General features: G+C 40.4%; 1 long non-coding RNA gene across 2 annotated transcripts in view; it reads right to left on the bottom strand.

Moving 5' to 3' along the window:
* The window catches only part of LOC146672644 (uncharacterized), a 216,399-nt gene that overhangs the window by 129,433 nt on the left and 71,435 nt on the right, over positions 1 to 15,531 (bottom strand). The gene's annotated exons all lie outside the window — the stretch shown is intronic.

The raw sequence follows: 15,531 nt of genomic DNA, 5'->3' as shown, positions 1-15,531 counted from the left end.
AATACAAACATTTATATCACATATTTATACCACTCTTAACCTCAAAATGTTATTTTCTCTTCGACTTATTCTCATGAAAAACACAAAATAAATACCACTGATATTCATCAGAGTATTACATATAATACCTGGTGGGCCGGTCTCCAGTCAAAATGCCCGGGCCCATTTTTTGTCCCAGTCCAGCCCTGGTCAGGAGTCACAGTCAAGTGTGAGCTGCATGGCCCCTCTATGAACATTGTGGCTTTCCTAATGGCCCCTGTTGAGTCTAATTGTTGAATGTGATCAATGTGTTTCTTAAATTTTACAGGTCTTAGTTCAATCTGTAGGATCAAGACATTCCTTTGATCCTGACCACCTCTCCACCCACTCTGTGCTGGGGGAGGATTATTGTCGACACATCTCTGTGAAGATTCTGTTTCTTGTGTGGTCAGCTTCCTGCCCTTTAGTGGCTTCACTGTGTTGTGCACGCTGAACCAATACAGGAAGTGAACCATATATTGGGTGTGGGGTAGATTACCATTTTATGACTAAGGATGCTGTTAGAAACAGTTGGAAGTCACACACACAGAGAGACACAAAAACACTAACTCACTCAAACAGCTGAACTACAATGATCCATGTAGCAAACACAAACTGTTATATCACCTTTGGGCTTTTGGAGCCTTGACCTGACTGTGGTGGGCGTGGTCTGCAGCGCCGCTGCAGGGGAGGCGGACGCACCTGAGCGGCACCCGCAATCACGCCTTAACGTCTGTGCTCTCTCTGCTGTTGTTGGTGTGTGTCGGGCTGTGAGCTGCAAAGCTACAGCCGGCTGTGTGCGCACAGCAACCGTGTGTGTAAAGTGGTCAATAAAGAGATGCTGAAAAGCGCGTTCATGCAAACATCGTCGGGTCTGCCGTGATATGTTTACAACGGGACTTCTGCTCCTGAACCTCTGCGCACAGCGTCTGCAGGTCGGGGCTGTACGAAGTCACTTTATCTCTACAGGACTGTAAGCTGTCGTCTGTGAGGCGTGAGCGTGTTTGTTTGAACACAGTTCACGGTGGAGAACAGCTGCTGACATAATGTGGATCCGAAGATCCATAACTGGCCTACCTGGGGCTGAAAGTCTCCATAAATGCAGGCGTTTCGGCGGCTACACCGGCTTCCACGAGTGTGACGCTTATTTTGAGAAAATAATAGAATATAAATGTATTTTTATATTTCAATATCACAATAATCTTCCAATGTAGAACTACAAGTTAAAAAAGAAGTAACATAAATCAAATCCACTTCAGCTAAATACTTCTCATTTATTTCCATCTTACATGCTGTGACTGCAGCCATTCCCACATCTCTGTGAATGGGACTCATGGACATGGATCAGTGGTTGTTGATCAATGGTCCTGAGAATCTGCATAATTAAGATGAAGGAACGGAGCTCCCAGCCCATCGTTCCTGCAGCTGCTTTCAGTCTTTATGCAAATGTCCTGTTTGTAAGACTGAAACCTGCAGCTGAGACTGAAGACGTCACCTGATGATGACGACACGTTTCTCCCACAAAACGCTGCGTCCAGATGAACAGAAGCAACAGACTCACTTTCCTGGATGATTGAGATGCATCAAGACTTCATTGTGTGTTACTTCTCATTCAGCACAGACACATTATTCCTGTTAGGTCATGTCAGCTGTCACTCAGTACAAGCACAACTGTGAACAACACAAACTTCTCTTCAATGTGTCACAGAAACACTAAGTGTGAGAGCCTGTATGACACACAGGACAGACTGTAAGCTCTGCTGGCTGCACAGCACTTTGTAGCAGTTTTCCAACATGTCCTCCACCCGTGATGTCAGTGGTGGGACCCCAGTCACAGCACTCAGCACCACCTCCTTTAAATGGATTTTATAGCAGTTACTCCCGTTACTCGGTGCAACGCTTCTTAAATGTGTTTTTGCAGGATAAAACACAGCAGGTGGTGTAGAGAGGACGTCAGCTGACGGAGCAGAGGGAGGCAGACTGTGGATAAATGACAGAGTGAGAGGAGAGCAACCATGACAGAAGCACAGGTGTGGCAGATAGAAGTGGCTTTATAGACACTTATTGTCAGTCCTCGTGCATGCTGTGGAAATAAGTGTCTGTGTCATGAGGTGACATGTGAGCTTATCTTTGGTCAATAAAGCTGAACGACCAGTTTTCACTTTGCTTGTTACGCTTGTTTAGTGACGTCTGGGTTTCTGTGGAGCCCGAATTTTGATGAGTTCTGGTGAAATCATCTGAGATCATCTGAGCATCGGTGAAGAGTCAGCAGAGAAAGTGTGGGACAGAAGTTTGCTTTGGACACATGGACTGAAATCAAAAAGTAACAAACAGGATTTCCAATGGACAGTATGGAGAAGTGAAAGTACACAAAGGCTGTGCTGGAACACGTGTGTTACACTTTTTGACAGCTGAGAACAAAACACAATATTTTGCATCATCTCTGCAGTGTCTCTTCTTTCCTCTGCTGTTGTGCTTTTAGCTCCAAACTGTTTCAAATGGTTTGTCAGCAAGCTGACCTCTGACCTCTGCAGTACTAACTCCTGACCCGTACAAAGAGCGGGCGTTTCTGACCTTTGACCTGCAGCTGTATGTCTCTCAGTCTCAGTTCTTCTCTCCGTCACTGATGGAGCAGGTGTAGTTGCTGCTGACAGTCAGTCGTTTGTTTTCTCAGAGTGAGGCTGAAGTCTGAACTGTTCAGAGCATCAGGTCTCATCAACGTGCGCTGCTGTAACGCCGCTTTGTCCTCTGAGATCACCAGGTATGAAACCTGAGTGCTGACAGAGCAGCATGTTCCCCCTCATTCACCTCCACCACCACAGCCAAGGCATGCTGGGAAACTGAGGACACACAGACGGAGAACTGAAGTGTCTGCTGTGTGTTCATCTCAGAGTCCTCACAGGTGACACATTAGCTCCAGAACACCAAGCCAGGTGTTTGAAGCCTGACAGGGATTCTTCCCATCCAGAGGGAGGATTTAGCTGCACAACAATGAACATTAGTGTGTAGTTTAGAAACACAGACTGTGCCTGCACTGCATCTAGTGAAGAAAAGTGTTACTGCGAGAGAACGAGGCTCCTTTAAAGCAGCTGATATTAAGGTTGAAAAATCAACAATAAGCTGATGTAATCAACGTTTCACAAAATGGTCAGCAGCTAAAATCTGGAGCCGTTCTTTGGTGGTAATTAACAGTTTGTTCTTGTTAGCTAATTATGTAATTAAAGGTAGCAGCAGAAGCCTTGTGTTGAAAGCCCATTCACTCACACATTCACACAGTATGTGTGTGTCTGTGTTACACTGTGGACATCCCTTCTGTTGGAGCGCCATCTTGTGGCAGGTTTAAGAAATGTTCTTCTTGTAAATCCAAACTGATGCACCTCCATAGCAGACTGTGGAGGCTTTCAGTGACATGAAGACTTGATTTATACTGTCATATTCTCCTGTTACACAAAGCACAGCACGCTGAATATGGATGAACTGAAACTCCCAGCATCTGACTGAGGAAAAGCACAAATCATTCTCACACTGACTCCTGCTTGATTTTAGATTTGCTTTCAAATCCTCACACTTTCATATGAAGCACTAAATGGGCTCCAGACTGTTTATCTCAGCTTCCTGTCAAACACACTGCTGCTCACACCGAGGCTCAGTTTACTCCTCCAGCCTGGCTTAACCTGCTGTCTGTTAAAAACAGTCCCACACTCCTCTGTTTAATCCTTCTGATCAGACTCTTTGATTTTGTATTGTTTTTACCTGAAGTTGTGTTTTTGACATGGTTCTGTCTGTGAAATAAAGCTCACACACACACTGCTACAGTCCTTCATACACTTAGAAACGAAGCTGCTCCTTTCCTCAGTGCTGACACATAGAGAAGAGTTGGTTTTATATCCAACACGTCTCTGTTCCAGAAAACAGCTTCAGCAGCCTCTGAGTCTGAACTTGGAGTTGGTTATAAGCCACAGGCCTGTGTGCACAGCAATGAGGAAATATAATGCAGTAAGTGAAACATGGATGTGTGGAACAGATTATCCCAAAGGTTGATTCTGTTCATCTGGACGTTCTCAGTGAAACATTTGGTCTCTCGGTCAGGTGACTCCTTTAGTCTCAGCTGACTGCAGCTTTCCAAACCTTTGTCACTGGATCACTCACTTCATCTCCAACGTGTCCCTGACACAGACAGCTGGAGCCGTTACAGCAAAATCATTGATCATCGTTTTTAGAACATTAGCTGGTGTTGGTGGGCAGGCTAGCAGTGCTAATTGTTAGCACTAGTTCTGCTGCTCTCCCTTTGTCTCTGTTATTGTTGGTCTTTAGTGAACAATAGAAAGTGTCTTCATGAGACTGTTGCCTAATGTTCAAATGTAGATAACACCACCTGCACCAACCTGTTACACAGCACAACCCTCTGGTGTAGCTTTGCCCATACGGTAAAAAAATATATTTTAAAATACATTTTGAAATATATTTATATATTTTGAAATGTATTTTAGCACATATATTTTTTGGCCATTTTTTGTATATTTTGAAATATATTAATAAAATATATTTCAAAATACAATTTAAATGTATTTAAAATCATTCAAAAAAATATAAATTTAACCCTTCATATATTTCTAAGAAAACACATTCACATGTAACATCCGAAAGAAATCTTTATTTGATGTTTAAAACATACATATAGCATATCAATCAAGCAAGGAATATTCATTTTATAAGTTTATTCTCATTACATACTTAAACATTCTAAAAGAAACACACACACATATACATATATGTGTGTGTGTATATATATATATATATATATATATATATATATATATATATATATATATATATATATATATATATATATATATATATATATATATATACACACACACAGTCTCAGTTCCCCCAGCTTTCACTGCAATCCTCAAAGCCCTTCTGGACACGCTGGGAAACCCCTTCCTTACCCCCACTGTAACAAACAAAAGTCACAGTTCTATTACTTTTATCAGAGTTAAAATAAAAATGTGATTTATGTTAGCTGGCTTCATTTAGCAAACAGATATTTCTGTTTATACAGATACAGATATTAATACAGATATATTTTACGCATAATTTTACCTCTTTTTTTTTCCTAGATGGGAAGTCTATCCAGTTCACATTACAGTAATGCTAACACCCCTTTTGGTCGTCTCTCCTTACCTTCCAGCATTCATAAATCTGTTGACCTTCTTTGTCTGAGACCAACCACTACAATGCATCATCACCTATTTGTATTGGTAACTTACTTTACAACCTATTTTAATGGTTGCAAAGTAAGTTACTTGTGGTGTATGCAATTTTAGATACACAGAAAGTCTTCACATACTATATATGGCTGTCATAGTGTCCTTATCAAGGGCAGTTCTTCACTCTGCGCCGATGTCCGTTTTGCTCTGTCCTCCTATAAAAAGCATGAACATTTGAGTGTTTGACTAGTTTTAGATTTCCAAAAATTTGATATTTGTACAACTAAACATTTGAACTACAATATATGCTATTGAGCGATACTTTTATGGGTAATTTTCGGTAAAGAAACTGGTGACAGAGTTGTAGGCTTTTTAAAGTACTATTAGCTAACCATTTGAACTGACTTTCAAAGCTGATTACCTTTTAAATTGCTGTGGATCAAAACCTCCAGTGGGAAGGCGGCCATTAGAAGAACACGCACCATTGAACCTGAAAATAACAAAAACAAACAAAAAACAGAACAATATATAAGAGTCCGGTAGGGTAATAAATCTCTTCTGAAGCAATATAGTTATTTTGGGTGAAAAACAAAACATTCCTCTAAAATATATATACTGACATCAGCAATCAACATCATGATTGTAATTATTTCCTTTTTAGTACATCTACTGCTGTTTGCATGTGTCAAGCACTACGACTGTATCTATGCATATAAATTCACCATATATATCCAGCAAAAATGTTTTGTTATAGGAAAACAAACAAAGGCATTCAATCAGAGGTGAGAAATTAATTGGGAATATGAATTATAGGTGAACTATTCTTTACCTACTAGCAATCAAGCTTCTTTAACCAAGAAGCTTGAAATATTTGAATGTAAAATAAAATAAATAAATAAATAATAATAAAAATAACATGATGTAATTAAAATGCACAACTTACATTAAGGAAATCTGCATTTGTATCCACAGGCTAAAAGTAAAACAGTAAATGTGTTAGTAATAGTACAGGTATTTGTAAAAAAAAAAAAAGAGGCAGTAACTGTGACGCTTCTAGTGGGATGCTAAATGCAGAGATTTATATTTACAGTATAATACTGCATGTACGGGTAGCTGTGTTGTGAACTGTAACTGAATATTAGAGAATCTCAGAGAAATTAAATGTATTTATTTTTTTAATTTATCAATCATAAAACTGTGTGTTTTGAAGGCCTGTTACGATAACGACTTTTTGTTGGTCGGTATATTGCCCCATAAACAATTGCGACAAGTTATGTCATTGTCATTTTAAGACCATTTTATGTCTTTGAATGTATAATCATAATATAACACCATAATAATGCAAGATCTACACACTTTCAATTGACAAACCAACATCTAATTCTTAAAGTATTTAGATCATTGAAATTAGGAATCAAAATATTAGATACCTTAAAAACTTGAATAAATAGTAGCCTCCCTGAAGGACTCGTTCATCAGTAACTGTCAGGAGGACGATTAAACCTTCTGCACACGTCCTGTAGTTACACACTCGGGAGGAAAGACGACGTCCTCGCTCTGCAACATGATTTGTGTTTCATCCAGGACACTCAAACACAGATTGGTCTCCAAATATTAGACGCACTGGTTCTTCATGCGTTTCTACCTGAGCACTCAGAGTCATTTCTACAACAGGCCTCCTTCACCTGCTGGTGCCTCTGTTTCTGTGTTTGGCTGTTTCCATCAGTGCCTGATGTTTGTGATCTTTGATCTGTTCTGAAGTCTCTCTTTGTAACACAAATGTTGTTTGGCTTCTTTTGCAAACAAGGCAAAAGAACTTTAATGGATTCATTTGCTGATCTTACTGTTCTGATGCAAAGCCGTCCTTTCAACGCTTTAGAAAGAAAACCAAACAATGTTTTTAAAACTTTCCCAAAATGTAAAAGCTATTAAAACCATAAACTTCTGCTCCTTGATCATGTGATTCTTCTTCTAGACTGTCTGTAATTGTTATTGCTGATTGTCAATAAAGTTGTTTTTTATAAGTTATGTTGTAAAGGAAGCTTGTGGCGAGGGAGGAGGGGCGACTAAAAGCAGGTTCATATAGTGGGAAAGTCCTCAGGTCATGTGAGGATATTTACTGATGCGTCAACACTGTCAGATAAAAGAACGGCTGCTGCATTTGTTCTCCCACAAATAAGTTTGGTGATGAGTAAAAGAATTACAGATGATGTGGCAGTTTATACTGGGAGCTGGTAGTGATGTTACTGGCTTGAACTGTGTGGAGGACGCACTAATATGCAGGTATGTGGTTTGCTGGGACTCTAGCAGCGTGCTAGTGAGCACAGGTGATATGTCTTCAGACTCTAGGCAACATATTGTTTTTGATATACTTCATTTACTGTATAGAATCAAACACAGAGGGATAGAAGTGGATTTCTTATGGCTCCCTGTGAATATCGGTGTTGATGCAATGAACAGGACGATAAGTTTAAAAAGGTGCAGCAAGAAGAAGTCGTGCAGGTTTGACTATAAAATACAGTAAAAGTGAGGTGAAGAGTATAATGAAGGTAAAGATGAAGGACGAGTGGCAGGCACACTGGGACAGAGACGGGAAAGGCAGATATTATTATACAGAAAACAGTCGTGTAGAAGAAGCTGCAGCAGAGACCAGGATGGAATCTGGAGAGTCAGAGTTGGTCACACAGGCTTGAATAGCACACTTAAAAAGGTAAACATGACACAGGAAGTGTGACTTCTGTGGACCAGAGGAGACGTTTGACGGGTTGTTAGCGTAGTCAGGATGCTGGATGGAAACGCTGTGCCTGATAGGATGATTACAGGCTGGACTTTGTCTTCCTGTTACAGATGGATCCAGGCCCTGGATGACTGCTGGACACACATGACCCACACTAGGCTGCCTTCATCCATCCTTTCCTCCTTCACTGAGACTCAGAGTCAGCATGTATGTATTTATCAGGGATTTGAATCCTTTCATTACAGAGTGAAGTTAAAGTAGACGTGTGAACACACTAATGAACACAAAGGGACACAACTACTACTCCATGATGGAAAGCTGAAGTATTACACAGCTTTATGAACCTCCTGTTATCCTGGTAGACGAGTACAGCAATAAATCTTTTACTTGAACATCTTCTGGCTCCAATAAGCTTTGAAATGTGACCATGAAGTTAGAGACACACTGACTGAAACCCACAGCTGTGACTGTGGATCACATCCACACACAGTGTAGCTGCTGTCTCTGTGTGAGCCTTTGCACTGCTGCTCGCAGCACCGTTATATCACTCAGCGCTCGCTGCTGTTATTGAATCCACTTTTTACTGTCCGTGCAATCAAGCTCCTCTGCAGAGCTAGAAAATATCTTCGAACCAGTTTATGTGTTAGGGGATCCTTTGCAGCTGTGACTGTTGCCTCTGTTTTTGTCCTTTGGTTCCTGGGAGCCTTTTACATTTCCATCAGCAACAAATATCTGAACAGGCTTTATTGTAGGAAATACAGGATTAAATAGTTGTCATTATTTATTAGATGTTGTTAAAGATGATCCGATGCTTGTTTAGTTTAATGCTGTGGCTTCAGTCAGCATCACTGTGTTGTATAGTTTTATTTTTCTGATCCTTCTGTTAAAGTTGCTGAATAAAAGCTGGTTGGTCTGCACCTCACCGCTGCCTCGAGCCTCCTTCTTTAAAGCAGCAGAGGCTCTTCATTCAGGTATCACAGCTCGAGTTGTTCTGCAGGAGACCCAGAGTACTGTCCTTGGTCCATAATGACATTAACTTTGATTCATGTCAACACGAAGCCTGAACGTCTGTGATGAACACACTATCAGCATCACTGACATATTTCATCATTTAAAAACACTTCCTGTCACCGTGGTGGTTACAGTGACATCATGCAGTTTGTGCTTTGACCTCCAGAGGGCGACAAATCAGCACAGACAGAGAGCTCCATTCAAACTTTGCTGCCATCAGGAATAATTCTTCAAATATAATCATCCGTGTTTGAGCAGCTATGATATCAGGGACAATCTAGACATGTGTGACAATACTGAACATGTCACATGACACACCTTAAACATCATGTGATCCACTCTCAGTCTGCACTTTCATTCATGACTTCATGAATTTATGATCAGTTTACTCCTGAAATATTCAAATGCTGCAGGGTGAAGAACAACAAAGTGCTGACACATGTTTGTGTTTCAAACAAGAAAACCAGCAGAAATAAATCATCTTTGGACAACATGACAGAGATTAGTGAGTTTCCAACTTGCACTTGAATGCAGCACAGACAGATTCTGATGTTCGTGGTTGTAAACGTGTCCTCAAACGCCGCTCTGACTCTTTCCTTCCTGCTCAAAGTTCCTCTTTTCTGAACTTGGTGTTTGTGCCTGACGCTGATCGTCTCCGTGTGGAGCTCCGTGTGAAGGTAACGTTAGCAGTGTGTAATGTTTCCTGGCTAACATCAGCTGTGTGCAGCTCAGTTCCAGCACAAATCTGCCGCTCCATAGTTCACGGTAACGGACTCATGAGGTCGACCGTTAAACGCTCTCCCGCCATTTTGTCTGTGTGCGCGGATGTGTACGTTTTTGTTACCACTGTCATCTCATAAATAGCCTATTTGTAAAAGATCTCTGTTCATAGTTTAGTTGGATTTTAAAACTCTGTAGTTGGACAGTTTTATTTTGGACTGATGCTAAAATTCTTGCTGATTGTTTCTGTCGAGGTTTTGTACTTGACATCCGCCATTTTGGATGTGATAAGCTGTAGAGAGTGCGTCCAAAATGAGAAACCAGAAAGAGAACCTGTTTTATTAATAACCTCTTGCAAATAGAAGAATATGAAAAAAAACAACAACAAATAGGATAAAACCTTTAAATTACTTGAATTTTTAAAATCACCATCATCTGTTAACACAAATTTGATCATTTCAAATTTGTGTTTTCATTTTCTCTTCCCAGTTACTTCTTTCTCATTCTCTTCATTCTCCTTGTCACCTTACGTCTCACTCCTTAACTGAAGTTATAGTTCTAACATAAGAAGTCCCACCAACGTCCTTTATTTAATCTCTGTGTTGTCACAGTTATTATCATCAGATCAGACATGAGACCCAGACAACAACATAAGTTTACAAGCTAACATCATGTCAGCTAACATTAGACGATAGCATCATAAACTTTAAATTACTTTGCCTCTGATCAACAGTTTGATTACATTCTCACATCACAGGTTTATTTGCTAAGTGTGAGTCCGCCCACATTAGATCCACTTTTCAGCAGGTGGAATAATTTGTAGTATATAGGTAATACATCAACAATGCTGCCGTGGCTGAGTTAGGAATATTTATAATGTCATTTCCAAAACTTGCATATGATCTGCAATTTGTAGCAGATCTACTGACTGTCACAGAGCAGCTGGAGCAGTCTCAAATGCAGGTCAGTCCACTGCTGCCCCCTGTGGCCAAGTGCCATAGCTACTGCTGGATGAACTCGTGACACATCTGCACCTGTTTCTATGAACACATTGAGTCTGAGTGGCTGCACTTACACTGGTGCATTCAACATATTGAAAGATGGCAGCAATGTGGATTGTAAAGACTCAAACCAACCATTGAGCAAAGACGTCAGCATCACTTGTTTCTGTTTGTTATACAGCCAGATTTACTCGTGACACACATGTGCAGCTGCTTTATCACCTATTCTGAATTTGTTTCAAGCACAATACATTTGTTACACATGTTGGGATATTGTGTTTGTTTTAAATGTTATATACCTGTGTGGTATGTGACTTGTGTTGCCATGACGCCAGGTCTCTCTTGGAAATGAGATTTTTAATCTCAATGAGATTTTTTTTTTACCTGGATAAATAAAGGACTAATTTGTAACTTTCAGTGTTTTCCGGTCTTCCAAAGGAAAAAAAACCTTCAACTACATGACATGCAGTTGTGTATTTGTTTTCACCTTATCATACACTTGAAGTTTTACAAATCACCATTTCTTTAGTGAATATCATTTCAGTCTCAGACGATCTCGTTTCTCTTACAGAGGTTGAATGCACCTTCTGCGGATGGCGGTACCACACAGTGTGCGTGGACTTCCCCTGCACAGAAGGCAACTACAAATGCTGTGAATGCTAAATAAACAGAAACAAATGATCCCTGTTGTCTTTGCTTGATGATTGGTTTGAGTCTTGACAATCCACATTGCTGGCGTTGCATCTTTCAATGGCAGCAATGGCAGGTATCAGTGCTCAAACCTTTTGTGTTTGTTTCCAACAAGTTGCCCACCTCGGGAAACAAAAATGTGTTCTTTTACTTGTCAGATGAACATATGAGACACTTTGACTCTTCAGTGCAGTGTGGAGCCTAACAAAGATCTGTTTTGTGTCCCAGCTGATCAGCAGGAGGAGGAGAGTCTGACAGAGCAGCAGAGGAACATTTTCAGCTACTTGGACTCAGCTCAGCCACTACAGAGGAAACAATGAGCTCAACACAGAAGGTGACAGACAGAGCAGGACCATATGACCAAAGATATTTATCACCATATACATTTGAACATTTGCCATAACGATGTAGCTGACGATAGAATTGACAGCAGACAAAATACTTTACAGCTGCACAACTTTATTAAAAACCCATCAATGTATTTTCACTGAAACAAGCAGCTGTTGTTTATGTGCATTAAAGTTATATAAAAATGTAACAGTGCAAATGCAAATTCCTCGCTGACAGTTTAACCAAAAGGCGTTTCCAGTGGAAACTGGCCGACACATCCTGAGCATAACCATGTATAATATCCACTAAACTTCAGAAGAGGTTATACAGTCGTGGCCAAAAGGTTTGAGAATTGCATAAATATTGGAACCTGGAGAAGTTGCTGCTTAAGTTTTTATAATAGCATTTTGCCTGCACTCCAGAATGTTATGAGGAGTGATCAGATGAACTGCATCGTCCTTCTTTGCCATGAAAACGAACTTAATCCCCAAAAAGCCTTACCACTGCATTTCATTGCTGTCATCAAAGGACCTGCTGAGACCATTTCAGTGATCGTCTTCTTAACTCAGGTGAGAATGTTGGCGAGCACGAGGCTGGAGATCATCATGGCTGTATCCCGATTCAGGTTCTGCAGCTTTAAAGTCCTCAAGGGCCGCGTACTCAAAGACCGCTAAGGCCGAAGTGCGAGGCTCGTAGGCTCGTGAAATGGGACGTCTAGCCTCCGTCGCGCTGCCCAGGTTGCCTAGCAACCATGATACTAACAGTTATTTATATATATATATTTATATTATTTCTGAGAGTGTATCATGTAACACTATAGATCAACTTAGCTCAGAATATATAAAGCATATAAACAGTTACAGCAATATGATGCAACAAACACAGCAGCTACTGATCCAAAATACTCAAAGCTTCATAGAACTGAAACCAACATTTATTTTTAGCTCCATCCTGCTGCTGATACAGACTTTAGGTTTCTGAACATTAAACTTGTTGCTGCCTTTCATAGTGTGTAACTTGGAGGCCCTGAGTACTTTCTCCCACACTGAAAACACTGGGATGATCACATTATTTGAACATTACCTAATAAGACTGATTCAGCACAGACAGTTATGTTAAACTTTCCTAGCAGTCCTTCACAAACAGGGAACAGTCTGTCTATTCTCTCCATCTGTCAGCTGCTGCTGGCTCTTCCTCCTCCTCTTCCTCACACACTGCTGAGTTTGTCCTGGTGGATCATCAGGGCTGCAAAGCCTCACAGATGATGTGCAGCAGTGGGTCCCTCAGTCTGTCCTCACTCTGGACACTTGCAGTCGTCACACATGGAAATCAAATGTGTGATAAGCTGCAGGATTCAAACACAAGTGTAACTTATAAACACATGTTCATACTTTTATTCCACAATCAGAGAGAAAGAAACAGAGAGAGTGCAGGACAGACAGACAGGTGACAGTCTCAGGTGTACACACTGCTACACAACAGCACCAGAGAAGCAGGATTTAGTGTTTGTGTTATTACGAGTGTAAACAAGAAGAGTTCCAGATGGTGCAGTGGACACATGTGTGACTGCTGTGATTAAAGCATCTTTCTTTCAGCTTAACGAGTGAACCGTCAGCTCGTTCAAACACACGTTAAAGTGCGTTTGGCTCGACACCACCGAACAGAGGCAGCAATATAACACAGCTAACATTAACAGTGCAGTGGATCCTGCTTGTGCCGTGATGTTCAGGACTGCTAACAGAGCAGCATCACTGACTTTCAGCTTGTTGTGTTTGTGGATATATGACTGACTTTAATTATCCACAAAATCATCACATTCTCTGTCAGATTAAGGTCGACTATTGAACGGCGTATATTTTAAAGGCTTTAAAACCAAGTTAACGCTGAAAGTACAAACATCACTAATGTCACATAACTCTGCCGACAAGGCATAGCTATGGCTATGAAATGCTCTTTGTGTATCACTTCTTCATTATGAAAGATGTCATTAATGCACTAGTAATGTCTCATCTGGAGTATTGTTCAATCATTTGGTCAGCAGCTAATAAGACAGATCTTAACAGACTTCAGTTAGTCCAGAATAAGGCGTCCAGATTAGTGTGAAGATGTTCATACTATACTAATATTGATAAAATGCATAATAACCTTTCTTGGCTTCCTGTACAGGCTAAAATATTCTATGGCTTACTTGTAGTTCTAAAGAAAGCAATTCTGCTAAACACACCACATTTATTCTGCTCAGCTGCAGTATCCAGATGAAATACATCATCATATTACACAGTTTTCAACAAGCTGCAATTTAGTAAATGCTCGAGTTAAAAGTAACGTTTTGTAAAACTGTTACATTTAGAGCAACTTTTAAGTGGAATAAGTTGCCTTAAAAAATTAGAGAATTATTCAAAACTTCAATGAACACTTAAAAGCCGATTTACAGAGCTTTTAGTTGTTGTAAATATTGTAAGACACGATTTGTTTTTGAAATTTGTGTAATGTGCCTCAATGTTATTGATATTATTATTATTATTATTGATTGCTTATATTTGAACAATTGTGAAACCTCACTGTGGATGTAAGAGTGAAATTATGTGGATATCTTGAATCCACTTTATTGTGTAATATTTTATGTGAGTATTTGACGGAAGACGAGCAACATCTGTTGTGGAAGCTAACGGGGTTCCTTTAGAATAAACAAACATAGGATTTATTATCACTGAATAATTCTGTATAAATCTATACAAATTATAGAAATATGTAATAGGAAACAACAAAATAATCTAAATTATAAAATAATGTGTGTGTGTGTGTGTGTGTGTGTGTGTGTGTGTGTGTGTGTGTGTGTGTGTGTGTGTGTGTGTGTGTGCATGATTTTAGTGTTTGAACAGTCATGAATTATCTTTAACAGCAGGTTGGATGTAATGTGTTAGAACTACCAGCAGGTGGGGATAAGAGACCTTTAAGGTGTTTGGTGCCACGCTCCACCTTCAGGTTTAAAACTAGTGTTAATGGAGTTTGAAGGTTGAGTTTGTTCCACGACTGCATTTCACTCACTGCCTCTGTTTGTATCTCTGTCACTGCAGGACCAACATGGAGCCAGAAGTCAGCGCTCTCAGGAGGCCGACAAACCTCACAGAGGAAAGGGAGAGAAAAAACACACCTGTGACGAGTGTGGGAAGGGTTTTACTGTGAGGGCTAAACTAAAACAGCATCAGGTCATCCACACTGGAGAGAGACCGTTCAGCTGTGACTTGTGTGGAAAGTCTTTTTCAAGGAAGGGTCACCTAAAAACACACCAACTCATCCACAGTGGAGTTAAAGCGTACAGCTGTGATCAGTGTGGCAGAGCTTTTACTCACAGTAACAGCTTACAGAGTCATCTAGTTACCCACTCTGGAATTAAGCCATACAGCTGTGACGAGTGTGGGAAGGGTTTTACTGTGAGGGCTAAACTAAAACGGTATCAGGTCATCCACACTGGAGAGAGACCGTTCAGCTGTGACTTGTGTGGAAATTCTTTTTCCAGGAAGGGTTACCTAAAAAAACACCAACTCATCCACAGTGGAGTTAAAGCGTACAGCTGTGATCAGTGTGGCAGAGCTTTTACTCAAAGTAGCCACTTACAGAGTCATCTAGTTACCCACTCTGGAATTAAGGCATACAGCTGTGATCAGTGTGGCAGAGCTTTTACTCACAGTAGCAGCTTACAGAGTCATCTAGTTACCCACTCTGGAATTAAGCCATACAGCTGTGATCAGTGTGGCAGAGCTTTTACTCACAGTAGCAGCTTACAGAAGCATCTAGTTACCCACTCTGG

Source organism: Rhamphochromis longiceps, linkage group LG3 (genome assembly GCF_057381845.1).
Source record: "Rhamphochromis longiceps isolate RC_006_pf linkage group LG3, R_longiceps_female_GT1.1, whole genome shotgun sequence".
NCBI lineage: Eukaryota > Metazoa > Chordata > Actinopteri > Cichliformes > Cichlidae > Rhamphochromis > Rhamphochromis longiceps.
Note: the sequence above shows the minus strand (reverse complement) of the source record. Positions and strands in the feature narration are given on the sequence as shown.